At 38.9% G+C, this 27,849-nt stretch overlaps 1 protein-coding gene across 11 annotated transcripts in view; it reads left to right on the plus strand.

Annotated features, from left to right (window-relative positions):
* Nucleotides 1-5,380: 5,380 nt before the first annotated feature.
* Nucleotides 5,381-27,849, plus strand: part of LOC139630484 (cadherin-22) — a 220,045-nt gene continuing 197,576 nt past the window's right edge. For 9 of the 11 annotated variants that reach the window (XM_071493972.1, XM_071493976.1, XM_071493971.1 and 6 more), the window contains exons 1-2: nt 5,381-5,484; nt 6,333-6,497. The gene's annotated coding sequence lies outside the window, so the exon portion shown is untranslated. The other 2 variants (XM_071493974.1, XM_071493973.1) reach the window with 2 other exon arrangements.

Here is a 27,849-nt window from a genome sequence, read left to right on the forward strand (position 1 = left end):
CCTTGTTGTGTCTCTGATTTATGCAGAAACGTTGCAACAGCTGCTGGATAAAACTAACTGTTGAGTACAGGTTGAAACAAGAGTTTTTGCAGAAGTGTCAAAGCAAATGCCAAAGCATGTCATAGTGTTACCGTCCTGTTGATTGTTAACAAAGTTTAATTTAAAAAGTGCCTTTATCGTGAAAACTGAAATCACAGACATGCTATTTGAAATTTGGTTTAGCAAAGATTATCCAAGGTCCACTGGTAGACTTAGAAAAAAACAAACAAAAAACTCAGAGAACTCTGCCACCTTTGTAAAGATTGTTTTAACGTAAAAATGTAAGCATAATGTGTAATCAGGAAAACTACATGTCAAAGTACAATTTAAACCATCCATTTGTTATTACAGTTGTCTAAACCAAATGTAATAGGTGTACCTTTGTCTATATGTCATAGTTCATACTTACCAGGTGCCACTGTGTTATTGTTTTTGTACTGTATATTTTATTTGTATTGAATAAAATAATTTTTTTTCACAGTTTTTAGGTATTGATGGTATTATTTTCACCTCTTTGCATTTCAAACAAAAAAAAAACAACCTGTGCTCCTGAGAAAATGTAACAAGGTCTATACTCGCAGAATGAACCGTTGGTATTATATTGGCTGCCAGGGAAATGGGTCTGTATTATCAGAAAATTGCTCATTAATGTTCCCTTGGAGGCATTTCATCAGTAAAGCTGGTTTAGGTCCAAAGTTTCAATGTAACGCAGGATATATAGACACGAGATAGAAACTGTGTGTGATGCAACGTCGCAGACAGAACGCACAACAACCCCACTGCTCTTTCAGCAAAAGATCTAAAGCAAAGTGACTAAAAGATTAGTTTTCAATATCATGTGTTACCTTTAAGCCTTTTTACGTGCGATGAGCCACGTCCCTGAGTTAAATAATAAATTAGAGGTTGTTTACATAGTTGTGCTCCAGAGAAGTTGTTTTTAAACTTTTTTACTGCACTGCATAATTGCAACATATTTCTGTAAGTTATTACGCTCATCTTACAAATACAGGGAGGTAACTATCCACACATTTTCTTTCCAATCATCTCAGAAAAAAGTACCTTGAGAATGTCATGTGATTGCACTCTCCTGTATCTCCATATGTTATGAAAAATGATTCCTTTCATCATATGTACTTTGAAGTCTATTTAGTCACGTTGCACTTTAATTTATTTACCTTGTGTAAAAGCTCCCACTCTAGGCTGTAGAAGTTTGTTTAACACAGGTTTTTATGAAAGTAAGGACAGCCAGCACACTTTCATTAAATGTCACTTTACCTCTCTATTGTCAAAACTGCCCCACAGGCCATAATTTCCTCCAAATTCCTCAGCAGCCTTAGGTGTGAGTTTCTGACCGAGTGGATCACCAGGCTGTTTTCTCCCTCTTGCTGACAGTGGCAGGCTCACTTAGCCTCAACAGGCCTTCCATCCCTGGCCATGTTTCCTAAAGATGCTTTGGGCTCTGTTAACATGCTTATCATATCCCACTGGATTTGACTGATCCCTATCTACTGGACCAGAGAGACAGAGAAGGCCACACAAAGAGACAGACAGGCAGAAACGAATACACACGCATTCACATAGACAGAACAAGAGACACAGAGGTGACGATAACATCAAGAGAGAAATAGTCAGATTGGATGGGAAGGGGATGTACTGGAGTGATTGACTGATCCGCTTTCAGTCCACCAGAGGATCCACGCTATAGAGGATATGCGGAAGAAGACGGTGAGATAGAGACAGAGACAGAGACAGAGAGAGAGAGAGAAAGATGATGCGGAGGGGGAATGAGCCGGATTTGATATGAAGTGAATAGAATAGTTTGACTGATTTTCCTCTCCACTGGACCAGTGCGTGTGATAGGGAGAGAGGGATGCAGGCAGGAATAAAAAGAATAAAAAAGGGAAATGGCAAAAGGGAAAGAAAATGTAGATGCAGGTTAAAAAAAAATATGGAGGACCTAAAAACCAGTAATAAGACCGAGTCTTACATTTCAGATCAAGTTGTCTGGCTCAGCTCTACACCGTTAAACTTGGCCTCACCCCAACTATACCTAAAGAAAGTGATCGTCTTAACGCAAAATCGGCTTGTATTCACATTTTGTGCATACTTTGGTTTATAAAGATACTGTACACTCTGTGATGCCAGTGGTGTTTCTGATGGTTGGTCAACAGTCAGTCATTCACGTTCTGATTTCGACCACATCTGTCACAGCAAATCTGGATGCAATCTGATCTAATACAACTTCATTTATCCCTGTAACAACAATTTTATGCAATAACTCCACACACAGTAGATAAAGCTATGGTCCTGGATGGCAACATAGTACCACTTGTATGCTAGATTTTACAGAAGATTTTTCATGTAATGGCTGAAACTTAAGTGTTTCTGAGTTTTTTTTGTCAGAAATTCTTGTACTGAAGGATAAATGGTTTTCAAGAACAGGAAATTGCCCCTTTTTGTACTCTTTCCACAGTTTTTTTTTTGAGTGATAAACACAAAAACCTTTCAATCTTCTGCACTATAATCAGGAAATTACACTTACTTTATGAGACTCAGTTATAAATGAGCTGGAAGCCAGAGAGACTTTTAAAAGGTTTTGAGTCTGGTAATATTTCAGGAACACAACCTGTGGTTTTAATTGGTGCTTAATTGCAGCGCGGGCAGTACATTAATAACTTATTACCTTGGTTCTCTCTTGAGTAACAGGCCTGGCAACTTCTCACGGGGCGTGTGTCATCACGTCAAAACTCTGATTAAGGCAGTGGGAAAAGCACAGACCCAGATCACATTTTTGTTAGGCTTCCAGGTTGATTTAAATGTAAATTTATTTTCATTTCAGCTCCTCCCATCCTGACAGTGTCTTGGTAAAGGAGCAGGGAGGGAGTTGAAGGGAAGATGGCAATTCTGCCCTGGTAAGCATATTTGGTTTGTGAGTGTTTGATTCCCAACTAATTTGAATAACTGTGTGAATGCCAATTTGGTTTAATTGAGCTCTGCTTCTCTGAACACCTGCAACTAGATTAGTGACTGACATTAAGGTGTTTTGCTGCATTGGGCCTCGAAGTGCTGCTTCAACTGCTCCATAACTCTGGATTTACCTCCAAATTTTTAATACAACACCATATGCTATGTGCTTTGCAGAATATGCAATGAGCTTGGCTTGGTGTTTCACTCAGCAGCTGTGAAATATGGCTGAGAAAGGGAAAATAATACCTGGGCTAATCCATTCTACTCTCCTATGCCTGAGCACTATGACAAAGGTGGTTTATTACCATTACCATCAGTGTATCATTATCAATATGTATTAAGGCATTTCACCATCCAGCAAAGCCCCAACAGGCCATGACAGGCCTAAAACAAACTATGTTTCTGCTCCATCGACAGAAAACATTAAGCAAAGATGCACATCCCCCTGGCACCACCCCAGCACAGCTGAATCTGCCCTCAGAGGTTGAATGGGTTTTTGTGTTAGCAGAGACCAGCACACACTCTGTCCTGGCCTCTGTCAGCTTTTTGTACGCTTGTGTGGCTGTATAATTTGTGCACCGCCAAACTCACTGATCCACTCCTATTCAGAAGGGAAGGGAGGAATGAGGGAATGTTAGAATAAAGTAAGACACATGGTAAAAAAATAAATAAACCTTGTGGTAATTGTTTATGAAATCATGAAATTAAAACGCAACTGTTCTTAATTCCACCTGAAACCACATATTTTCCCTTTTTTTTTTTTGCTTTGATATATTTTATTTATTTATAAGGGACCAATACAGATCACACAGTGTTGGGCAAGTTAAAACAAATGTTATTAATGCCTCATTAGTTGCTACTCATTGAAAAAATAATTGAATTTTTTACTAATTACTCAACATTAGTCATTAGTTACATTATTCTGTGCATTACTTCACTGCAAAGTCACTACATACAAACTCTGCATCAGAAAACCAGCAGACCCTGTACTTAAACAGAAACGCTTATAACATAATATTAAAAAAAAAACTACCTTACAAGTAAAAGTCCTGAAATGAAAATGTTACTTCAGTAAAAGTAGTTTGTATAAGTACAATCTTCACGTTTCAGAGGCTGGAACCATGACAGGTTTGGTATTTTTAATTCACAAAAGACTTAAACCATTATCAAAATAGTTGGAGATGAATGTTCTGACAATCTCGGTATCGATTAATTGACTGATCATTTCAGCTCTGCTTGTGAATATTATTAGGTACTGCAGTTTAATCTAGTTTAATCTAAAGATTCATTTTGGAAAAACATGGGTCTTCAAAGTGACCAGTAACAAAAGCTGTCAAATAAATGTAGTGTAGGAGGTAGGGTAAAAGTATAAAGTGGCATGAAAAGAAAATAAGTACACTACTTCAGTAAATAAGTTCATATTGATGAATTTTTAAAGTTTAGGGACCGTATTGAGGAGTTGACACAAAAAAAGTCCAAATATATTGGTTTATTTTTTTTTTTTTAGGTCGAGGCAATTTCTGGCAATTGAAGCATTTCTATCTTTACATTTGTCCTTATTTGAACCTCATACATCATACCTTGAGAAACTACAGATTTTACAGAACAAAATCATACATGTGATTTCATATCATGGTCCAAAGTAAATGCTCCCACTGACCTTCTTTTCCACTGCTACAGTTTTGTAAAGCTTACTGAATGTAATATCTTTCATAGTTCTTGCATGATGTATAATGTTGTATGTATGCTCAATGACAGACTTTGTGACTGTCCCTTTACAGCTGTCCAAATTCATTCTCACTGCTCGCACAGAAATTACATTCCCTCATATATAAGTATCTTATAAAGGGTGAGAACACGTACACGTACACGTTTTACCACGGTTTGTACAGGTCAACAGTTGCGGGATGAGCTTGATGACACAATAAAAATGTCATTATCTGGGTTTGCTTTTAAAACGAGCTCAAAGCAGTTGCTACTAATATATGTTTAAACTTGTAACCTACACCCTGAACAGCTGGGGACTTCAGAATGGGTGCTCTTATTTCTACACACCATAGAGCTCTGGCTGTGTATCTCGCCTATTGGATTCATGTTTGGACTGATGGGATAAACTGTATGTTTTGAGATCATTTATATTTTTGGATTTTTAGGGTGGTTTTTATTTTGTGGTTATAAGAGCATTCGTATGCAGTACCTGGGCCCCCTTTACACATAGGTGTCCCATTTTCACCCTTTCTTATTGTGTTTTTTTATGATTTATTTGTACATTATATTATTATTGTACTTAATTCCATTGCATCACTATAGAAATCAGTACAAATAAAAAAAAAAAACAAATTAAAAATTGAAAGACATTTTTATTGTAATATAAAATATGACCTGCGCTCACCTACGTCAGTGCGCATCTCGGTCAAGAAGCGTCACCAGTTGAGATAAAGTGTTGCTACTGTCTCAGATGGGCTGTGAGTGGCACAGGTAAGAGTACTGTAAACAGGCTGTTCTGGTGATAGGGTGCAGTAAAAACAAACAAACAAACAAATTTAATTTTGAGTTAAGTGCAAGACTGGGATGCGTGTATGTGCTGCAAGCGTTTGCCATTAGCAATAAGTATTAGCCTCAGCAGTTAGCATAAGCGATTCACAGGCTAGTGAAAGTGCTAACAGCTAACATCAGTGGCCAGTTATGGCAGGGGTGAGATGTACCAGCCCAGCACTATAAACAGTGTTTCGTGTATAATGTGTAAAACTGAAAAGATACTGCTGGATAACCTGTCAGGCAGCAGAGCTAGCTAAACCAGGTAATGCAGTTAAAAGGGTAAAGTGAGGTTTTACTCATGCAGGTGTGAGAATGTGTTCATTATTTTGTACTTTAAATGTGGTTTTTGTATTTTAGTATAGAAACTGGAATTGACTTTAGGTGCATAAGATATATGTAAATGTTTTCTATAATTTGTGTATTCTGTTTAAAGGGAAGTTTACTTTAAGTTGAGCTAATTACAGCCAAGTTCACAGCCAGAACGACAGCAGAGTTGATGCAGGCGAAGTGTACACCAGACTGTAATATCAACAGTATTGCTGACTTTTCATAAAAACTTTTTTGCACATGTAGACCCTTTCACTGTGAGTCTGTAACACTTAGAAATGGTAAACTAGGCACTGTGGTTAAATAGGCAGGAAGCCTACAGTTTGGGTTATATATTGACCACCAACAGCTGGTTTAGTCCTGGTGACTGCACACAGCAGCACTTTAAATGTCCTGTCACAGCGTGGCCACAGAGTTTGTTCACCCTCTAACATGAACCAAAACACAATTCCTAAATTCAGGATTACCAGTGGTCAGCTACCCTCCTATGAATACACGGCATGGATATAAGACAGCTCTGGAGTTACCTGAAGGAGTTTTCATCCACTTTTGTCAGAGCAAGCCCTTGCGCCAAGTTAACGCATCTCAGACCTGATGAAACTGAAGATCAACCTACCCAGCTCCTGGTAAGACAACAAACAAATTCAATCCACTAAATGTCAAAGCAATGATACTGTAATTAGTAAATGTAATGTGATTACTGAGTTTCTGTAATGTACATTACTATTAACTGGAAAAAATGTCAAATGACACACGATTCAGTAATGAATGCTGAGAGGAATCTGCTTGAAGATTAAATTAACATCATTTAAAAAAAAATTCTCTCAGTCCAACTAAAAAGTGGCTATTTTGTTTCATTCCTGCATGTATTTCTGGCTGTATGCACACAGACATCACATGGAGGTAGCATACTTGAAAAGACAATCACCCTCCTCAATCATCTGCATCAAAGTAGGACTTTATAGAACAGTTATTTCAAATGGACTCAATGGACTCACTCCATGCTATTACAGTATTTCACATATTCCCACAAAAGGAAATGATAATCATGAAGGTGCTGCTCTGAAAACTAACGTCAGGCTTTTGACCCTACCAAGCATATAAAACATGCTTAAAAGCTCTGGCTGTATTTCCACATTATTTTGAGGGAGTTTAGAAGAAGTGTTACCACTTAGGGAGACATGAGATCCAGATATGGTTACTACTGTCACTGCTCAGTAAGCCTTAGCCTGTCTGACTGCTCCTTTCAGCAGAGACAACACACCGGTGTCCTGTTCACATCTTTATGCTTTGCTGGGTTCATTGAAATGTTTGTACTCTTGTGTCGTCCTCATTCCGTTGTCTTACGATAAATGCTAGGCTTTAGACAGCACCATATTATAGGTTACTATTCTCTAATTAAACAAGATATTTATGGGCAAAGTTGCAGTACAAAAGGTAATACTGCGTTTGTTAATAACCCAAAGTGGCAAAGGCATCACTCCCACCCTCTGTGCATTCAACCCACTGAGGTGGGAAAAACAATGAATGCCTGCTGTGAAATGTCTCTTCAGATGCTTATATGCACCAGAAACCTTAATGTGTACAGTTTAAAGCAACTAATGTTAATGTACTGGGGTGTTGATAATTTAAAAGCGTGCCAAGCTGAAAATTATCAACTAAATTAAGATGCTGTAAAATCATGCAGTCTTGTTAAAGTAATATTGGTTTACTGTTGACTACGTGGGATGCCATGTTCATTAGGCACCATGCCAGGCACTGGGGTTTGGGAAAACATACTTGACATCCCCAAGAGAGACTTTGACTTAATTTCTCTAGTCTTAAACAGATGTCGCACTTTGATTTTGGAACAGCGCTCTGCGAAAGCACAGAGAAGCAGATCAGTGCACATTTTTGAACGGCATCGTGAAACTCAGTTGTTTCCCCTGACCTTTAATCAGTTTCATAACTTTGCAGTCTTAGTGGTTCTTGCACTTGCCCAATTGTACAATTTGTCCTTATTTTTATTAATTATCTCTGGTTTTCTTGACTTGCTCTTTCTCTTTTATTTAATCTGTAATGTATGTGTCTTGTAAAGAGGATGCAAATTAGATATTTGATATTTGATATTTGCACTGAACATTTGAATTTGAGACTCATGTCGAACATGTGAGTAACATACCAGCACCTTGGATCAGCTTTAGAAGCTGGATGCAGGCTGAAATAAGAATTATTCTGCAAGCCTCTAATAGGGAAGGCATTAAGTGGAGTTGGACTTGTAAGATCATAAATAGTTGTTTCAATTTGAATACAGAAGCAAAGCCTCAAATGAAGCCTAAAATTTGTTCAAATACCCCATTTACTTTCATACTTTTAATCGGCAAAATGGTGTGGCAAATATTTAAAGACCTCCAGCAGTAAATAATTTTAAGCCCATGATTCTAGTCTGGGACTTCAACCATAGACTTATATTTGAACATCTTGCTATGGTGCTTTCCTTTCTGTTTCCTGGATAAACTGAGCAGAAATGTTCTGCGCTTTGAGCACTGTGTGAGCAGTGAGAATGAATTTGGACAGCTGTAAAGGGACAGATAGTTACATTGTGCAGCGACAGCAAAACTGGATCCAGGAGGAAAGCCACTCAAAAGCCCTCTGTCAGTCCTTTTAGTGACAGAACCAAGCACTGACCTAATCACCATTGCAACACCATCTAATTATGCTTGCGCTAATGATGAAAAGTTTTAGAACACTGAGATTTGTAAAGTTTTTATTGAAATTTAAGCAGTTCAAATCCATTGCATTACCTCAAGTGGTACAACAGTAAGCTGTGAAGTGGTACAAAGGTAAGCTGTAAAAAAAAATAAAATAAATAAAATAAATTTAGGTCTCCATAAACTGAAAAATCGTGTAAATTTCACAGAAAATAGGTCCTTTAAGAAACTGGTTAACTTAGAGTTTTCCTGCAGCAATGAAAGTAAATGAAGCCTTGAAAGTTAATGCAGACAATTGATACAGGTGTCCAACTATTGTTGGTGACTTTCAAACCACACACTCTCAAACCCTCTGTCTGTACAAAGGCAGTGCTGGAACAAACTGTGTTAGGAAGAAGGCTGGTTGGTCAGGACTTCATTCTACAGCCACATAATGACCCAAAACCTTCGGAAAAAAAGCAACAGACAGTGGCTTCAAATGATGAAAGCACAGTCTCCCCATGGAGCTGGTTTGGGATGAACTGGACCGAAGGTGAAAGCAAAGTAAACTGCAAGAGCAACACATTTGTGGGAACCTTCTGAACAGTATTTCATTGTTGAAAGAACATCACGTGTGTTGGTCTGTTGGATGAGTCAGAAATTTAGATTAAATTTAGTTCAACAAGACGATCCCATGATTCGTTGTTTTTAAAATCTCTCAAGTGTTTATTTCTTCTCTGCTGGAATTTTAGAAACACTGAGACATTAAATTATGTAAATTTAAATGACAGCTGAAAAAATGGAGGTGTTCTGAATATTTTGACCAGTATGGTAGGTTACATTCAGTGCCCATTACACAGACGGATGAAGTGCATAAATGAATGAATGAATGAATGAATGAAAAAGTATTTTGCATAACCAAAGCCGAAATGTCTAAGAAAACACTGACAACGTGCTGCAACACTGTCTGAAGCATGTTATAGCCCTGTATAACCTATAAATGTTGACCTTTGATCCCCTCTTTAACAAGCCCATACGCTGCTAGTTATGCATGGTTAGAGCTCTGTCCCTTTACAGCAGGCAGTATTTGTGAGGACCCAGTATGCTCTTAAGTTTGTATATTACTTGAAAGGTGGAAACCAAAAAGCTAAACTAACTAGCTAAATAGTTGAAAGCTAGTTAGTTCACTTTGCTCGTGTTACCACCACCACTACTCAAAAACCCAACACCTGCTAACATCTGGCTTTTGCTGCAAGCATGAAATCGGCATTCACTCATGGGTTGAATGACTATGCAATAGTCACCGGTATCAGCTCCAGCTCTGGTCGGCAGTGATGTAAACATGACACCTGGGTGAATGAGCTAATTTTTTGCCTTTTTTGTGCTCAGGGCACACAAACACTGTAAACAGGACTGTCGCCTACCCAGCATGGTGCTGAAACACTGTAGCCACACCTTCCACTGAGTGTGAGCTGCATTTGAGGATACATGAACGAGTGCAGCCCAGAAATAAGTTTTAAAGCACACAATCACAGACTGAAGAGTGTCACGTGAAGGCTCCGACACACAGGAGCACCAGACTTGGGATGATATGCAACGGATGCTTTTTACAAGTCTGCACGGCAGCTAACAGTGTGTGTCTGTGTGTGCTCTTTAACGATATGTGCTGACGTTGCACCCTGAAATTGTGTGTCCTCCCAGTGTGAACAGAAAGGCAAACCTGTATGGCAGAAAGGAGTCAGTTGCCCTTTTTAGAGGGTTTACAGGCTTTTAAAAAAAACCTGCTTACATGCTCTAATTTTGGTGTGAAAAGGGTATAACTCTCACTAGAACGATTCATGTTATTTCAACCTATTCTGTCATTGGCAGCTCTTTGGAGCACTTAGTGTTGTTCACCCAGTGCCCAAAATTCATAGTGACAAGTAGTCTTGTTTTCTGACTCAGAAGAACTGTGTGGAGTGATAGAGTAAGGGAGTGTTGCTTGTAAAAGAGTCACATTGGTAGCAGTGGGGATCTGAGACTGATCCTGAAACCCATCGAATATCTACAATTTACAGATGTTCCCTGAATGCCTCTCATGCAGGCAACAGGTAAACGCTAGCTAAAGCACACATCATCAGTTGCCCCAGGATTTGGGTTGATATAACCATACTAACAGTGACTTGCACAGGCTTTAAAATTCAAAAAAGTTACCTGAAAAACAATAACACACTGTGACAGCTGGTGAGTGTGAAGTTATGATTATTTTCAACAGTGTATTCGTTCTACATGTTTGCTGTCTCTCAAACAGTTCATTTAGATAATATTGAATGGAAAAATCAATTAAACGGCCTAAATAAACATGCAATACTGAGGCTTAAGTTGTGGAAGACTTTCAAGGACTAGTGTAACAAACACAATTCAAGGCTATAGCCAACCTCTGATAAACAGAATCTCAGTTTTTCACACTGTCCTCTTGATCATACACATCCTTGGAAGGAACATAGTACTGGGCTGTCGTGGTGATTAGTACATTTGGCTTTTGTGCATTTCCTTTTTGCAATTACATTAGTTCGCCTAGGGCTATAGGAAAACATTAATCTGGCTCTTGGTTTAGTCAATTGCAGAGTGAGTTCTCAGGAAGAATTAGGGGCAGTGGCATCATCAGAGTTGTAGAAATGACTGAAAATGACTGGAATGACTTTGTTCTGACCTGGTTGTACTTGAGGTTAATTGTGGTGTGCTTAGAAGAAGGGGACAGGTTTGTTTGAGTCCAGAAGGAGCTGCAGATGAGAGTGAAGTGCTTTGTGAACCACCAAGAAAGCTCTGCAATTTTCTTTCATCGTAATATTTTACTCAAGAGGGAGGAGCCCTTTTTGTATCCTTCGGTGCAGCACACAACTGCTTTTAAATCCTCACGAGAACTTTAAATATAAAACTTCTCATTGTGTAAACAGCTTGCTCCTGTGAAGTGTGTGTTGATGTCTGCTAAAAGTGAACTGCACAGCCGAAATAGTAGCTGGGAGTATTACACATGGTATTTAAGTGTCAACACACTTTTTATGTCAAGATTATCTATGTAAACAGTATGTTTCCTCTGTGGAGAGTGACTCGGAATGACTGGGGCACTGGTGTCTGCCGTGAAGTCTCATCATCCTGACAAGCATAAGCAACGCTAACATGGATTGTAGGCTATGAACAGTGACGTCTCTCTAATTGGTTTGCTGCTGTCTGTCCTGATTTACAAGTGTATCGAAGCCGCTTTCTCATGCCATGCACATTATAAACAATTGGACATGGCTCTTGCCCTCCAGCTTGCTCACAATTACTTCAGTTCAATCTCCTGTCTGTGTGTGTGTGCGTGTGTGTGCGTGTGTGTGTGTGTGTGGGTGTGTGTGTTTGTGTGGAGAGGGTGAGAGAGGGAGAGAGCATTTTTACACACACTGCTACAATTCACATAAAAAAGTATTTGTTGTAGAGTGAAAAATGTCAAATCTGTCTAGTTGTGGCAGAAGTAACAAGACATAATTAAAAGTATTAATATCTGTGTGTAAAAATACTTGTGCCGTTCATAATTTTACTGAAGTACAGATATATGAGCATTAGAATATTACTTCCAGTATTAAAAAGTACTTGTAGTACTTGTAAGCAGCAAGTACTGTAAGAGTGCTGTATTATTGTGTTATATAGTTACTAATGTATTAAATGGTAAGCAGCATTTATATCTTGTTGATGGTCAAAGTAAAGCTAATTTTAACGACTTTATGTACTGTTGAGTAGTTTAATCTTAGATGTTGTGTCTTGCAAAGCAAATTCTATCTATCTATCTATCTATCTATCTATCTATCTATCTATCTATCTATCTATCTATCTATCTATCTATCTATCTATCTATCTAGCTATCTATCTATCTGTTGTTCTATCTATTGTTCTATCGTTCTATCTATCTGTTGTTCTATATGTTGTTCTATCTATTGTTCTATCTATTGTATTTATAGAAGTGACTTACATCTATCATGGCATTAAGTAGTGACACATTGCCAGGTATGTTGAAACACACTGGGGCAATGAGAAAAAGCAAATAGTTGTGCAGTGCAACAGATTAAAGAAAAAAAAAAATCCTGTGCCCAGTCCGAGAAGGGAAGTTTTCCATTTTATTTTTCATTTTCATTATCTGTCTGGTGAAAGTATAAATGCCAGGAGGATTATAGAAATTACATGGGCTCTCGCCTTTCCTGGCCTGGTGCTTATCCTCCTCTCTGCTTATCTCTCTCTCTCTCCTTCTTTTTTCATCCGGTGCTCTCTTACCTTCTTTGCGTTGCTCTCTCCATTTACCCACCATCTTTCCCACTCCACTGTCCTTTTCTCTCTTCTTTGCCCGTCTCTTTCAATCTCCCGATGTCATAGCTGCTCTGTTGCCTTCTTCACCTCAGTCCATGGTGACATTCCCCTATTTCTATGTCTCCCACCCCTATCTTCGTTTTTAGCCATGCCACTGCTTCGCATCTGTTTTTGTGAGTGTGTTGCTCTCACCACCCCACTGGCACTCCCCATGCGGCTCATGCTGGATCAGCATGACTGGGCCTGGCCCCCATGGGTCCTGCTGGCTGGCCAGTTCTCAGCAAAGTGAAGTGTCTTAAGAAGGGCCCTCCTAATCCTTAAGATCTATTACAGATATCAGGGCTAACACAGGCGACAGAGATTAGAAGGGGCAGATACTGACGGTATTGATTGGCCTTCTCATCCTGAGGCCAGCCCATCAGCTTGCTCGTGTAATAGCATGCTGTAATGAAATTCAGCCAGTACGTCAGAAGCAGCCGCTCGAAATGCACAAAGACTGGACTTAACTGAGGGAAACTGGTGGTACTGTAGAGACATGAACTGAGGGCAGGGGACAGAGTGCCTGCTGCTGTACTAGTTTAAGTGGAGGTTAGCATCCCTAAGTCACCTCCCTAAATATATGCTGGCCCACAGTGGCCCAAATTTGTTGAAAGGGAAAACCACTTTGTGTTTGGACCCAAGGGTTTTTTTCCTTTATTTGTAATGTCATGAACTTGTGTTTTAGTGAACCGTTTGTTAGGGATTTTTCTTTGGCAGTCACATTTAGGCATGGTTAGGGAGCCAATAAACAAAAACCAGCTGGACCACTCACTTTGCAGTCTATTACTGGAGGTTGCAGGGCCATGTGAGACAAAGCCATTTTGTGCTTAACTCAAAAAGATAAGTGCCAAATATTTTCATTTAGGGAATTTGACAAATGTTGACCCATGGCTCATTTAGGCTCGTACTTTAAAATTAGGAACTGTATCAAACACAATTTAAAACTGATACTGAGGGTACAGATGTTTCATCATGTATATTCTTGGAATGGAACAGATTAACTAAGTTTCAAAAACAAAATCTTAGTTTTTGAGAACAATTATTTTGCAGATACAAAATGTTAAATGTGTAAACAGATATTGGATAAGTTCAGTGTTTGAATTACTTGTAATTGATATTTGGAACATACAGCACATACCAGCATTGGCTGTGTGAGAAAAGAACTCACAATTATATTAACTACTGTGTACGTGGCGGGCGAAAGCCGTGTTCCAACCATAGTGACTGAAGTAAAGCACTTATTTACATTGAAGTAATGTTATGCTGTCTAGAAATTGTGTAGGGAGGTAAAGTTAATGGTTATTCAGTTTTTCAACAAATGCTTACAAGTCTGGTTGCATACAAAGTCTAATCAAAAAGACAAAAACTGAGCTGTTGTGAAGTCACACAGTAGCCTGGTGCACATTTCTCCCCTTGCAGTGGTAGATCTACAGCAAAAATGGCAGACTCATTGTTGAAGGCTGTGTAAATCATGTATTGCCTATAGCAACAGTGCTGAGTTTTGTGGCAATTTCAGTGCAGAGGCCACTGTAGTAAGTGCGGGTCACATGACAGCTTAAACTTTTTCCAACACTGACACTGCAAAAGAAAATAGCTGAACAAGAATCAAGATATTGATATTGATGTTGAAATGCTCATTTGGTTATTTTTTTAGATCCAAACAAAATCACATTTAGTCAAAATTTGTTACAGTCACAAATAATTTCAAAGTGATTATTTATTTATTATCAATTATTATTTATTATTGACAGTGGAGCCGTCTGAATGGTTCACCGTGTTTAGATTTCTCATGGCTTGAAATGTTTGATTTGGTCCATTTTGAAAGTACTGGCTCTCTCTGCCAGGGCAGGTGCAACACGACAAGCTACATTTCTCAATAGCTGAGTACATGGGATGTCTCCAACAAACCTGCGCATTAAAACATGTTACTTTCTCAGTGTTAGTAATTTTTTGTATAACATTCTACACACGATATGCACTAATGGGCAATTTTCTGAGCAAACTATACACAGAGCTCCGACCAACGTCTGACTTTTGGTTTTATAACAGTGCAGTTATGGTTTTGTAAGTAAAGCTTAAACCAGCAGTGATGTTCTACAACCTCTTGATGTACATAATACTGTATGAGTGGTACATCTTAGTATGGCTCATTTTATTTGGAGAGTTACTGTTTTTTCACTTGCTTTTCAAAAACAAAAGTAGAACAGAAGTGACAGTTACATCCCCAAGAGAACAAATACATATTCAATATTCAAATAGCTCACAATTTTTGCCATCTGTCTGCCTTTTTTTCTGTGTCTTTTGTTTATTTGTTTCTTTCTTTGCTGCACTGCATTTCTCAGGCTCCACCAGTGCCGTTTAACTACGGTAGTATTATTAACAGGAAGAACCTGCGAGAATTTGTCCTAATTTATGACCAAACAATACAATACTGTCATGTATTTACAGTCATTCAAGGAGATGAGCAGAGATTACATGTTGAGGATGTGACATTTATTTTCAAACATCTGTAATGTATTTTGAAGGCTGACTACATCTGGCCCTGGTTAGACCTCTTTTCAGCCTCTTTCTCATGCATTCCTACTCCTCCTTTGGCCTCCATGCTCGGAAGGAGCAACAGCCCCCCTGTCCCCTGGGTTTAGCTTGATGCAATGGATTGCCAACAACACACTATAGCTACAAGGCTTCTGCTAATCACACTATTGATCCTGTAATTCCACCCATTTGAAACTCTTTACCTCGGTAGGCGGTATCAATGAATAAAGTCCAAGTCTCCGTTTCTTCCCTCGTTCGCTGAGGCACCTGGTGTCTCTGGGGAGGTGATTGAGACCTGTGCTCCTTCTCAACATCACAGCCTGCCTCTCTCTTTAGTATTCAGCCGCCACAGACTCGACAGAAAAGTCTGCCACGTTGAGAACAAACGCAAATAGAGAATGGCTGATCGTCGTCCTCCGCTTTGACTGCATCTTTGTGAAACTGTTGTGTTGTCTTATGCTATGTTGTTTTTTTGGGGGGGTTTTTGTTGTGCAAGTAAAGATTGTCACTTCATTGCAAAGAACAGGGATGCAAGAGAGGAGAAGCCTAAGAATGCAAACTCTTATGGAATATCAATGGGCAGAGTAATGGCCTGGTTTTCGAGGTGGCAGAGAAGGTTTTGGTCCGTTGCATGTCATTTCAAAAGCTGGACCTGGAGAACAAAAACACAACTGCACATCTTATTGTCCTAATAGCTATCTTGTGATTACACAATGTCCCCAAGTGGTTAGTTAGTCTGTCATCTTGTCAGTGAATTAGATTAACTGTGACACACCTCCTTGACAATAATTATGCTTTACTACGACAAGAGCAAACTCAGCAATGCATGCCCTCCGAAGAAAAATCAGGCTGAAATTTACGACATCACTCTGCGTGTGCACTCTGCAATAACGCAGATGGTGCAAAGCAGCTAATGGTGGGTTTAATTTTCCTCAGCACTTTGCATCCTATTATTGACCCTTTTATTGTAGATCTGTGAGGAGATGAGCTTGAAGTCCCAGAGTCATAATGTAATGTTTTGTATGCCTTTTAATTAGACATGCTGCATTAAAGAGAGAGAGAGGGGAGGAGGAGAAGTGGGAAAACATATTGCAGCGAAAGATGCCAAATCACTTATTCTTGTTTACATATTGTCCTTGAGTAGATAAGGACTGAGGGTAGGCATTTTAGGATGAGGTGGTGAGGGTGAGTGTGGAAAAAAGGGAGGAAGAAAAAATAGAGATAGAAAGGATTATAGAAATAAGAATAACAGAAATGAAAAAAGGAAGAACAGGATTTACATAGAGTGTAGTTCTGGAATGGATTTGCAGAGAAAGAGACGATATCTGATAGATTTGGAAAGTGTATCAGTGGTTCAGGGTATATGTAGGTGAGCTCTGTATAATGTTAATACCAGGATAAAAGTATTACATGAAATGAGCTAAAGAACTGTAGGCAGAGAAGAGTGGATGAAGTGGTGTCATTTGGAAAAAGGGATAGAAGAGAACTGGTTGAACCATAAATGTGGTTTCCTCTCTAACTCCAAAAGTAAGAGCTAAAAGAGGCAATGGACAATGATAGCTGGAAGGGATTTTAAATAAAGCTGCAGTGACATCAGTGTATGACTTGACCAGTGTCTTATCTTCTTTAAAGAATTAAAAATGTATGGTGAAATGTATGTTTCCCCCCCAGTGACACATAGAATTGTTGTTTTTACACTTGTTGTTATAGACCACAAAAAAAGATGAGCTTTAGAAGTGCTGGTAGGTGGATATGTCCTCAATCAAATCTTGGTAAGGAAGTAAAAAAGCATATTTCCTAAAATGTAGAAGAACTTTACCTTCAATATGTGAGTGCAGCTAAAATATCAGTAATAATCAGTCATAATTTTACTATTCAACTTTGCTCTTTTGCATAACTTTGGCTAACAAATCCCATTTGTCCTCTTTTTAATGATGTTGCTGCATTTTCAGATCTCTGAGTAACAATGATAGTATTACAGACAGGCAAGGTTGCTAAAAAATCTAAAGTGTCAAACAGAGGTTAAACATTTTGACAAAGCACAGGAGCACAAAGGAGGGAGTCATTTGCATTAATGTGGTAAAAGTTGCTCATCACATTTAGGCATTTAGCCGATGCAGGTGACAGCATGTCAGTGCGGTCACACCTGCTTCCCAAGGTCATAAAAGTTATTTTACAGATCTATGCCAGACCAAGTGGAACAGCTCCCTCTGTTTTTTGACAGTGTGTTATTGACGGATTGGAATTTCATGACATTTTTGTAGTATTTTATACTAAGCCTTCAGCAGGCTGTTCATCTATCCAGCTATTATTAGCCTCAGAAACTCACATGGACCTCTGGATGATGAGGGATTGCCATTGTTCAGCCCCTCACTCTGCGGTTCATGTGCTGCTTCCTCTTCATTATGGTGCAAAGAGATAATACCACTCAACAAACCCTAACTGCACATCCCTTCATTTGCTCTCATCATTATCGAAAGTAGTAATGGTGTTGCTGTGGCCCCCTCCCTTTCTTGCCCTCGACTCACTCTCTTACTCTGTTATAAGAGGCGCTCTTTGCACTCAGCCACGGGCCATTAAAGTTGTCCCACAGCAATAAGCCTTTGTCTGCGTGACCAAACAGTTGATGCTTGATAAGCGTAATCCTGGCCCATGTTTAGTCCCCTGAATGGTGCTGTGTGGGCTGCGAGGCCCTTCACAAAGCAGTTAGCACTAAATTGCTCACTCTTGCTTGCCTTTTGTCTTTGGATTTGTGAAACACTTTGAGCCGCTTTGCAGTTCTGAGGGCAGTGGCCTCTGTGGGATGGAGTTTACTGAGGACCGTGTTTTGTGGATAAAATGACCACACAAAATCAGTACATAGCCCACTTCCATTGGCTTATGGCAAAAGTTGAATTATTTCACGGCTTTGATATGTTATATGTTGTAAAAGTAAGTTTGCGTATAGTTCAGTGAGCTCAAAATTTTATAATAGCATGCTTCACAGTAACATAGAAGATGGCAAAACAGCTGATCTAAATTTTGTATAGATATTTTAGAGTGAACTGGCAGCTAATTTGTGTTTACCAAAAAAAAAAAACACAAAAAAAACCCCACAAAAAAACCCCACAAAAAAACGGGTTGAGACATAAAGGACTGAATCATGTGATCAGCTGCTCAACACATATGTCATAATTAAAATTAAGTCATTGGGTGTCATCGTTCTCATTGTTTGATGGACAAACTGTCTGAAATATATTCTCTCTGCTGTGTTACTGGATTGTGCAAAAGGTGCACAGTTCTACAGCAAAATGGCTGTAACTCTTTTGTTGTAAGATGGTTTTCGAAGGGATTTTAACATCACTTTATTTCTTTCAGTTTAAGACATAAACATATGTCTATCTGCCACTACTTTTATCCCCTAGCAAGACTATGGTCACCCACATCCAACTAGCTTTAGCCACAATCCCATTAATCGCATTAGCACTCAAAGGAGAAGCAGCCAAGTTGGATTAATTGGCCTGCACTATGCAAAGCAGGCACAGTGTAACAGGAATCCAATACCAAGGAGGGCTGATGAGTGATTACAAAAACATTTCACTGTCTGCTCAAAGTTTAGCAAGAAATAATCTCTTGGTAAATGTTGTCTCCTGTGTTCCTCACTCTTTTGTTTCAGTATGAATTGACTCTGTATGCAAATTGACAATGGCTGAAATGCCAATGCCTTGTTTTTCTCTCTGTCTGAGATGTCAAAAGATGTCAACATTCTCCACCATCACTCAGTTCCCTTTTGTGCAGACCTGAGCCCAGCTAATGCTTCCTATATATCCCCTCTGGGCTCCCATACATCAGCCCTTGACCCAAGGGAGAGGTTCAGAAAGGAGGGATCATATATTATTTAAATATCTAAAGGGGTGGGGTGAGATGGGGATTCACATAAGGCATATTTTTTTTGAATGTAGTGAATCTGCAGCAAGACATTGAGGTCAATATGGCTGTCACACATCCACCACTGTAGTATCCCACTGTGTAGCATGACAACCTCAGTGAGGGCTTCTTTGCTGAGAAAATAGCAAATATGCACACATTTGGAAAAAATATTTTGCTACTACTAAATCAAAACCATTCAGTTGAAAACTTAATAGTTTAGTTTTGAAATTCATGTTTGGTAATGTGAATAAATACGGGCTGTGACTCAAAGTCTTACCTGTCTGCATTTTAGGATACCAATATGCACATAGGCCACCATTCTCAAGGTGGAGTGAGGTTGACTGTATTATTGTTATCTAAATCAAATATGTTAGGTTAAAATGATGAATAGTCCTCCAATGCATATGCAGTAGTAATCGTTTCATTCTGATTATCACAATTCTGCATGGGCACTCAGCACCCTTTCTTTCTTTTTCAAACAAAACACATCTGCAGTGAAACATAATCCAGATGAGGTAGACATTGATAGTCCACACTGTGCACCACTACACTGTCACTGGTGGACAAACAGTCTGTTGTGTGATCAACGAGCATGTGTTGGAAATCATAGCACAGTCATAGCCCGTGCAATACAAAGGTACCTCATATATCTGGAAAATGCCTGCAATAACTGAATGCTATGAATAATGTACAGTGTACAGTGTACAATAAATAAGCAATGAGTTAGTTTTTTTTGTTTTTTTTACCAGTCTTGTGTGTCTGTCAACAAGTGCTGGTTATTTTAAAAGGTTGCACATTCATCAAAGGTGCTGGCAAAACAAGGAAGGTCAAGGTTGATATTTTCTACTTCTTTGTTTGTTTTTTTTTCTCGTGGACCCATCAGACAGATAAGGGAAAACAGATGACTGGATACATATGATAGAAAAACACCTGTCCCAAGCAGCGAATGGATAACAGATTCACCTGGCTTGTGAAAGTGGATGGCAGATGTATCACTATGCTCTTCCAAATAGCATTAGGTTGCATATAAAAACATGAAATTTGCCACAAAACAGAGAAAATGTTTTTCTTACAAATTATCACTAACTGGTCATATGAAGTTGCTAATATTAGCCAAATTGCTGTGCCATAGCATAAATGCATAATTTGCCCATCTCAAAGGAACATGTGATGTTTGTTATATTTTCAACATGTTTTTTTTTTTTTAATCGGTTTTGCCATCATCATCATCATCACTTGCTTTTTAAAAGTAGCTATGTTGTTGACTTGTCATAAATGTAATTTTGAGCATCTAAAATTTTACAGATTTTGTTTCGAACTTGTTAGATAAACATGAAAGTCTACTTTTAGTAAACGGACTTTAACTACAGCTTATTAATGACTACCAAACTAAAGCTGTTCTTTGACACAGTATATGAAAGCACATAAGAAGTACAGTACCAAAAATGCATTGCAAGCATACTGTGATATGAAAGATACATACTCGTATACATTTTTAACACACTACAAATGAATATATGGCGCTAATTTTTCACTTGGGGCCAGCTAACCCATCATACTTTGTGTACAGTGAGCATTTAGCTGTTTCTCATCGAAAACAAATGCAGCTGTCTAGTTAAATAGCTGGCACTGCAACTAAATTGTCAGTGAAACATCTTTTATTCATTACATTGGCAGTATAGCCTCACAGGTCTTAGGTGCCTGGCAGAGCAGTCCTGTAATTCTCTGAAAACATAACTCACTGAATACATGTTTACTGACTGCTAATTGCATTGTCAGACACCCTGAGTGCATCTGAGACTATCAGGCCCTTTTTTATATATACAAGTGTAGCCTTGGAGAGCTCACCAATGTGATTTGCATCATCTTTTCCCTCTAGTGTCTGTTTGCTTTAAGGTGTTTCTGAATTAAGACTCCTTAAAATGTCATGGCTGCCATGTCTTGGGGTGATGGGTCTCAGATGGTTGCACTCAGGAGCATTACAGAGTAAATCAGAAGCAAGTCACTCAAAAACACTGCTACACACACACACACACACACACACACACACACACTTTTTCTTTTTTAACAAAAAAGAATAATGAAAGTTTCATATACTGTTAGTGGTACTATTTACCCAGTTAAAAAATTGTGTGTTGGCCTTGTATAAACCTAACCCACCATTTATCCACTGCACTTATTCTCAGAAAAATACCTGAAAGGCAAATCTTCATATGTATTATCAAGTTATTCATTGAAAAGGCTCTGAACTTTTGATTTCTCTAAGTAACAAAAGGCGTTTTTATCCTCAGTGGGATCAATGGCATGAATTCAAACATATTCAAGTATCAAGGCTGTGACAGTCTTGACTGATGACACCCATGTATTTACACAGACTTTATTTTACTGTTTCATCTGTTACCTTTTTGTCCCTTCCAGCTGTTTTGACACTTGGACACTGACAATGCAAATTTTAGAAAGATTCACAGCCTCCAAAATCGGTTTCCGCACTAAATCACTGACCACTTGTCTGCTTGGGGCATTAAGCCTTTAGTGTTTAAAAAAGCTTATGTTGAAATGAACAGCTTCAGGTCTCTGTCAAACCAACAGAGCATGAAGATGTGAATGAGATGTAAAACAACATCTGCCATATAATGGATGCTGTAATTCAAAATGCTCCACAACAGACATTTTTTTAACATGAATGGTCCCCATTAGGACTCTGTGGCACCGGCACACACTGAGCTAGTGTACACATTAACCGCTGGATTACCCATCAGCTGTATGAAACATTTCTGCATCTGTTAATTCTGCAGGATTAAAGTCTTTAAAGTCTTCAGTATTACTTGTGACATTTCAAATGGTGATATTACTGAATTCTGCTTGTCTTCAGTCAGTAGAATACAATTTGGATGGGCACGACAGAAGCCTTTTTTCAAAGAAATAATTCATAGTTCTGATAAAAAGTATCCAAGAGAGTGATATTGTTTTTTTAGTAATGCTAGTGGCATTACCTAGAGGCATGCCAGTCCTAGACGTGCCTCAAGGCATGTCTGTCAGTCGGTTCGCCAGTCGGTTGGTCAGTCCACCACTGTGGTGTGGACTGAAATACCTGGACAACAATTTGATGGATTTCCAATCAAGTTTGTGCACCATTGTCAGATCAAAATTTTAGCGTGCCCAATACTTTGTTTTATGACCAATAATAATTACACTCCCATCAGCCTCAGATGTACTTTGTGTGTAAGATGTCAGTCTGACACCAAAAATGAATATGATAGTTATTATCAAACCTGCAAAACTTCAGCCAGTTACCATTGTGATTGTTAGTTTGTTAGCCCACTGACTTCAGCATCTAACTCAAAGCACCAATGCGGAGACTCTTCAATTTAGATTTTTAGGCCGCTGTTTAATGGCTTTGATGTGCCTCTCATGTTTGAATGAAGGTCATCACTATGTGTTCTGAATGAGTTACATCCCATCAAAAGCAACTGTACCAACTCTTTACCTACTTGCTTATTTTAAAAGGGCATCAATGAATGGTTGCATACTTCATTGTAGATTCAAGAGGATGAACTTTGTAAAATGTGTCATTTTGCATTGAAAGTCACACACAGCTCTCCTTGTGGTGCCTTTCAATTAAACTCTAGTTACTGTAGACATTCAGTTCCATACCCCCACTATCTACACTGTCCTGGAAATAATGATTTTAGTGAAAATAAGACATTCAGTGTAGACAAGTATCATAGATTTCACTCTGTAAATTCTCACTCATGTTATTTTAAATCTGAGGTCATGGTGTAGCTTTGGATGAGAGGAAGAAAGTTAAGCAGATGCCTTGTAAGCTTCTGCGCTCCAGAGAACTCTACTTCTTATTCTCAAAGGGTTTACAGAAGGAGAACTGTAACAATTTCTATTCTGATAAGAAGCAACTATGTGGACCGAAGGGCAAAATCAACTAAAACTGTTTGATCTCCCCACCAGCTGATTTACATTTGCAGACTACAGTCCTAATCTGCCCATTTATAACTTATATAAAGGAGCAGAGACACAGAGAGAGAGAGAGAGAGAGAGAGAGAGAGAGAGAGAGAGAGAGAGAGAGAGAGAGATCTGAAGCCAATGAAGTCCATTGTCTTGTATATCCCCCCTCCCCTCTGTCTGTCCTTTCCTCTTATTTTTTGACTGTCTTTGTCTCCTTGTCTCTCTCTCTTTCTCTTTCAACATCTGTCCCATCACTTTCTGTTGACTGACTCCCCTCCATCTCTCTCCATCTTTCATTCTCCGTTCTCATCTCCCCGAAGGGTCTCCATCTTATCTCTGAGATAAGATAAAGTGCCACAGAAACGCATTGGTCTTCATCTCCTTCTCTGTACCTCCCTTCTGGGTTTATGGAGGCACATTTTGGAGGATATCTGCAGTTTAATGAAGCATTCACAGTGTGCACGTCTCTCAGTGTGTGCGTGTGTGTGAGCGTGTGGCGCCAAATCACTTTTTACTTCCATGGATACTGGAGAAATGAAGGGAGGCGCACCTCCTGTACACTTGACAACATTATAAACCTCCATGGTCTCTGAACCATGAGGCCCCCTTGGACTCGACATCAAATAGTTTCGTGTTCAAGGAATTTATTCAAAACTTTGCGATGTAGTAGATATCCCCTGTGTGTTTATCTCATGAGATATAGTATGCCCAAAAACATGCTGCACATCCCATGTGAAAATTAATTTAAATTCCTTATTACTTTGTTGCTGTCCTCTGCATAAATAAGAGGAAAAATATAATTTCCTATTTTGTTGGCTGTATTCCTGCATACTGTAAGATCTCCTCATTCATCACCTCATTCTCTCTCTTACATAATGAACACTTACACACACACACAAAGGCACCCACCCACACACACACCCACTCACACACTCTCTCTCTCTTGCTGCCTTCGTTCACCCCACTGGCACAGGTGGTCTGCTCCTCACCGCATGAGAAGCCCGCCTGGCCCTACTGCCTGTGCCATCTCCCATGAGCCTCTCTGTTACCATTCTGAGCGAGACAGGAAGGAACTACAGTTCAAAGCCTGATCTGTTCTGTTCGACTGCTGCTCGCTGCCATCTGGCTGCGCGGCATTGCGTGGCATTACGATGATGCGTGCAGATGTAGAGGAAATCTGTTTGCCTCCAATGCTGGTTGTTTGGCGTATAAGGATGGCAGACTGGCAGATGTTAATGGTATGCATGTATGCACATACAGTGCAGTATATATAATATTCCTGCATCTCCAGTGGTATATTTTTCATCAGGTGAAGGCCTCAGCTGACACTGTGATGTGTGTGTGTGTGTGTGTGTGTGTGTGTGTGTGTGTGTGTGTGTTTGTGTGTGTGTATGTGTGTGTGTGTGTATGTGTGTGTGTTATGATTTATTGGTGAACGGCTGTGTGTTGTTGCTGAATCTGCAACTGTGCTACAGTGCCAGCAACTGATCTTCATAACAACATGTTGTTCTCTGTTAGCGACAGGGACAGGGGAGGGGAATGAGAGGAATAGGAAAGCAGAGAATGAGAGAGCGTTTCTTTACCTTTGAAAATGATGCAGTGATTATTTATGGGTGTGTGTGTCTGTGTTTATTTACAAGAGAGACAGACTGAGGCAGAAAGAGAATATGTAGACACTGCTGTATGACCCTGACCTTGGTTTGATGCTTTTCCTTCTGGAGATGCAGAAACAATATTTTTTCAATTTAACTATAACTTTAATATGTGTGGTAGCTGTGTTATTTAGCAAAAAAAGAAGTTTACACACTGAGAGACAAATCCAGAATAACACGAGAAGCTTACAGCTGTGCTTTTCAGTACACTGCAGAAGCTAGGACAGTAGTTTCTTTTGCCTATTATTATTATTATTATTATTATTATTATTATTATTATTATTATTATTATTATTATTATTATTGTTATTGTGATTATCCCTGATAAGGCCTTTACTTTTTACATGATGACATACATGGTGTTGGTTTTATTTGTGTAGACAATAGATAAGTAAAGGGGTAATCCAGGGGTAACGCTTAAAGCTGGGGGACTTGGGACAGACAGATTAAATGAAGTCCAGAACTGATGCAGTAGAAACTGAGATGTCCTTACTTGAAGTCCCTAGCATGGCTTAAGCTCTACAATAAATCTCAGTATTGTCTTTCATTAAACCCACCATGCCTAGGAAATACCCATGTTTTTCGAGCTCCACACCTAAATAGTCTTTTTGTTAAAAAATGTACCCTTATATCCAGGAAACAGTAATCCTGTTAACACCATCAGAGGTTGTTTTGTTAGAACCACAGAAGACATTAAACTCTTTTCACAGGGTGTGTAGGACTCCTCATGACCCCCTTTAATATCTGATAGCATGTTTTTAACATCTAAGGAATGCAGTTTGAAAACATTCTGTGAACATCTAATATGATAATTGGCAGCACAGCTGGTTGTTTTGTCTATTTTGTCCTACAGATGGCAAGGCCAGGGATGTTTTTTAATCTTATATGGAGGGATGGGGATAGGCAGCTGCATCAGGGCCCCTGAGCCCTTGGGTCCCTCAAGGCCCCACATTCACTGTGTTGAACTTAGTTGTGGTAATTTGATTAATTGCAGCTTTAATTATAGCACATTATCAGCTGAGATAATGAAGCAATGGATCTTACTATATTTCCCTATTTGAAGAGAGGCACTTTATTATTTTTGCTGATACTGTACTGTTATTTTCCTAAATAATCCTAAATGAATAATTAATATGCTTAGTTAAATTGCCAAACAGCAAATGGAATAGCAGAGGGGGCAGAAGCTCATTTCAGTCCTGCCAGGCTAAACCAGCCACACAGCTAATATGTCCTCATATGTACACTTATTAGAATACTTTTGTGGATATTGAGTCATTTACAGGCTGAATATTTTATGACAGTTTTGAAATATCAAAATGTCTTTTATTGTGACCTTTCTGCTTTCACTTGTATAAATGAATACATGTAAGATGATATCCACACACTATGTGTATTTGCTAAAGCCTAGTCAATGCTTGGTTTGCTTGTAGGTTTGTCAACATCTCATCACCTCTAACTACAAACCTGTCTCTGCAGTATACTGTAACAGTTAGTGTCCCAAAATAACAGTAGTATGGTGAAGTTTTAACAAGATACTTGAATGGTTTGAGGATTTGCTTCTATAAAGGCCAAGTAGGATTTTCTTGAGCTCTGAGAAAGGATTTAATGGGCAGTTATGCTTTAACTCTGCATCATGGCCAAGGGCACAAATAGAATTCACATGATGTTGAGTCTGCCATAATCAATAACCTGTGAACCAAGGATGGATGGTGAGCTGTTATGGCCATAAAACAAGGAGCCACTTGTATTGACACAGCTATCCATACTACTCTGCTAACTCTCTGTCGACTGGAGAGAGATATTTTTATACCTTTTCTGGGTTTCTTTTCTGTCATGCTGAGCAATGTTAATGCTCTCAGAGTTTTCACAATCAGATGATTTCCTCAAAAGGCTGGTACCTTTTCAAACCTCCACCTTAAGGAGTTTCATGGGCAGCTTTTTTGCACTGCACTACAGAAGACATTTTCAGTGCAAATATAACATTTAAAGTAATTGAAAAAGAAAATTTTGGTGTATCAACAAATGCAGTGGCACATGTGTGGCTCTAAAAAAGACATGGATGAGCTGTTATGAAAAAAAAAACTTCTAGGCATACTAGAAGACGACACTCAGCAAAGTAAAGACAAGATATTAATTACGCTTTTTCTTTCTTCTTTTTGAAATATTATACCCAGTTGATCACTGACCAGGAAACCAGTAAGCACTACTTTTTTATAAAAAAAAAAAAAAAAGACAAAACTTGATGTAATGTGGAAGGGTTGTCATTACTGCCAATCCCTCTGAGAATCATCATCTAACTCTGAAGCTGCACGCAGCTTTCAGTCACTTCCAGTTAGTTTTGATCTGCTTTCTGTCTGGTAGTTCATATGCTCTCACTAGCTAAATGTGTCAGGAATATAGTGCTGCATAGCCCCAATCCCAGTGCTGTCAGACATTCCCACCTGCTTAATCAGTGAACATTTGATGAGACAGTCCATGTCATTTGTTCAACCAGCTTTAAAAAAAACCTATGTTTACTTTCACTATCAATATAGGAAGTAGTATGAGTTTGTTACACTGCAAGAAATGGGGTTAAGGTCCCGGGAACTGTAGCTTAGCAACAGACAGACAGATTTGGTTTCTGTTAACCATGAAAAAATCTATTTTTTTTAACCTTTTCCAAATAGTTTTTTAATTGCTTTTATAGCAGTAAGACGGTTTATAACTTCTGTAAAGTGGCATGCTTTGCAAATGAAACAGAATATGTGGGTGGGATATATAACTTTGAGCTGAAGAGATTGCTTATGGATTTGAATGAATCACACAAAAGTAGTAATGGCTTAGCAAGCATTAATTCTGGAGAATATGGAGCATTACACAGTTGTAGAGGGATAAGGATCTGTGTAGGACAGTTC

This window comes from Trachinotus anak, unplaced genomic scaffold, assembly GCF_046630095.1.
Source record: "Trachinotus anak isolate AG129_WGS33_773 ecotype Australia unplaced genomic scaffold, CSIRO_AGI_Tana_v1 ptg000013l, whole genome shotgun sequence".
In the NCBI taxonomy this organism is placed as follows: Eukaryota; Metazoa; Chordata; class Actinopteri; order Carangiformes; family Carangidae; genus Trachinotus; species Trachinotus anak.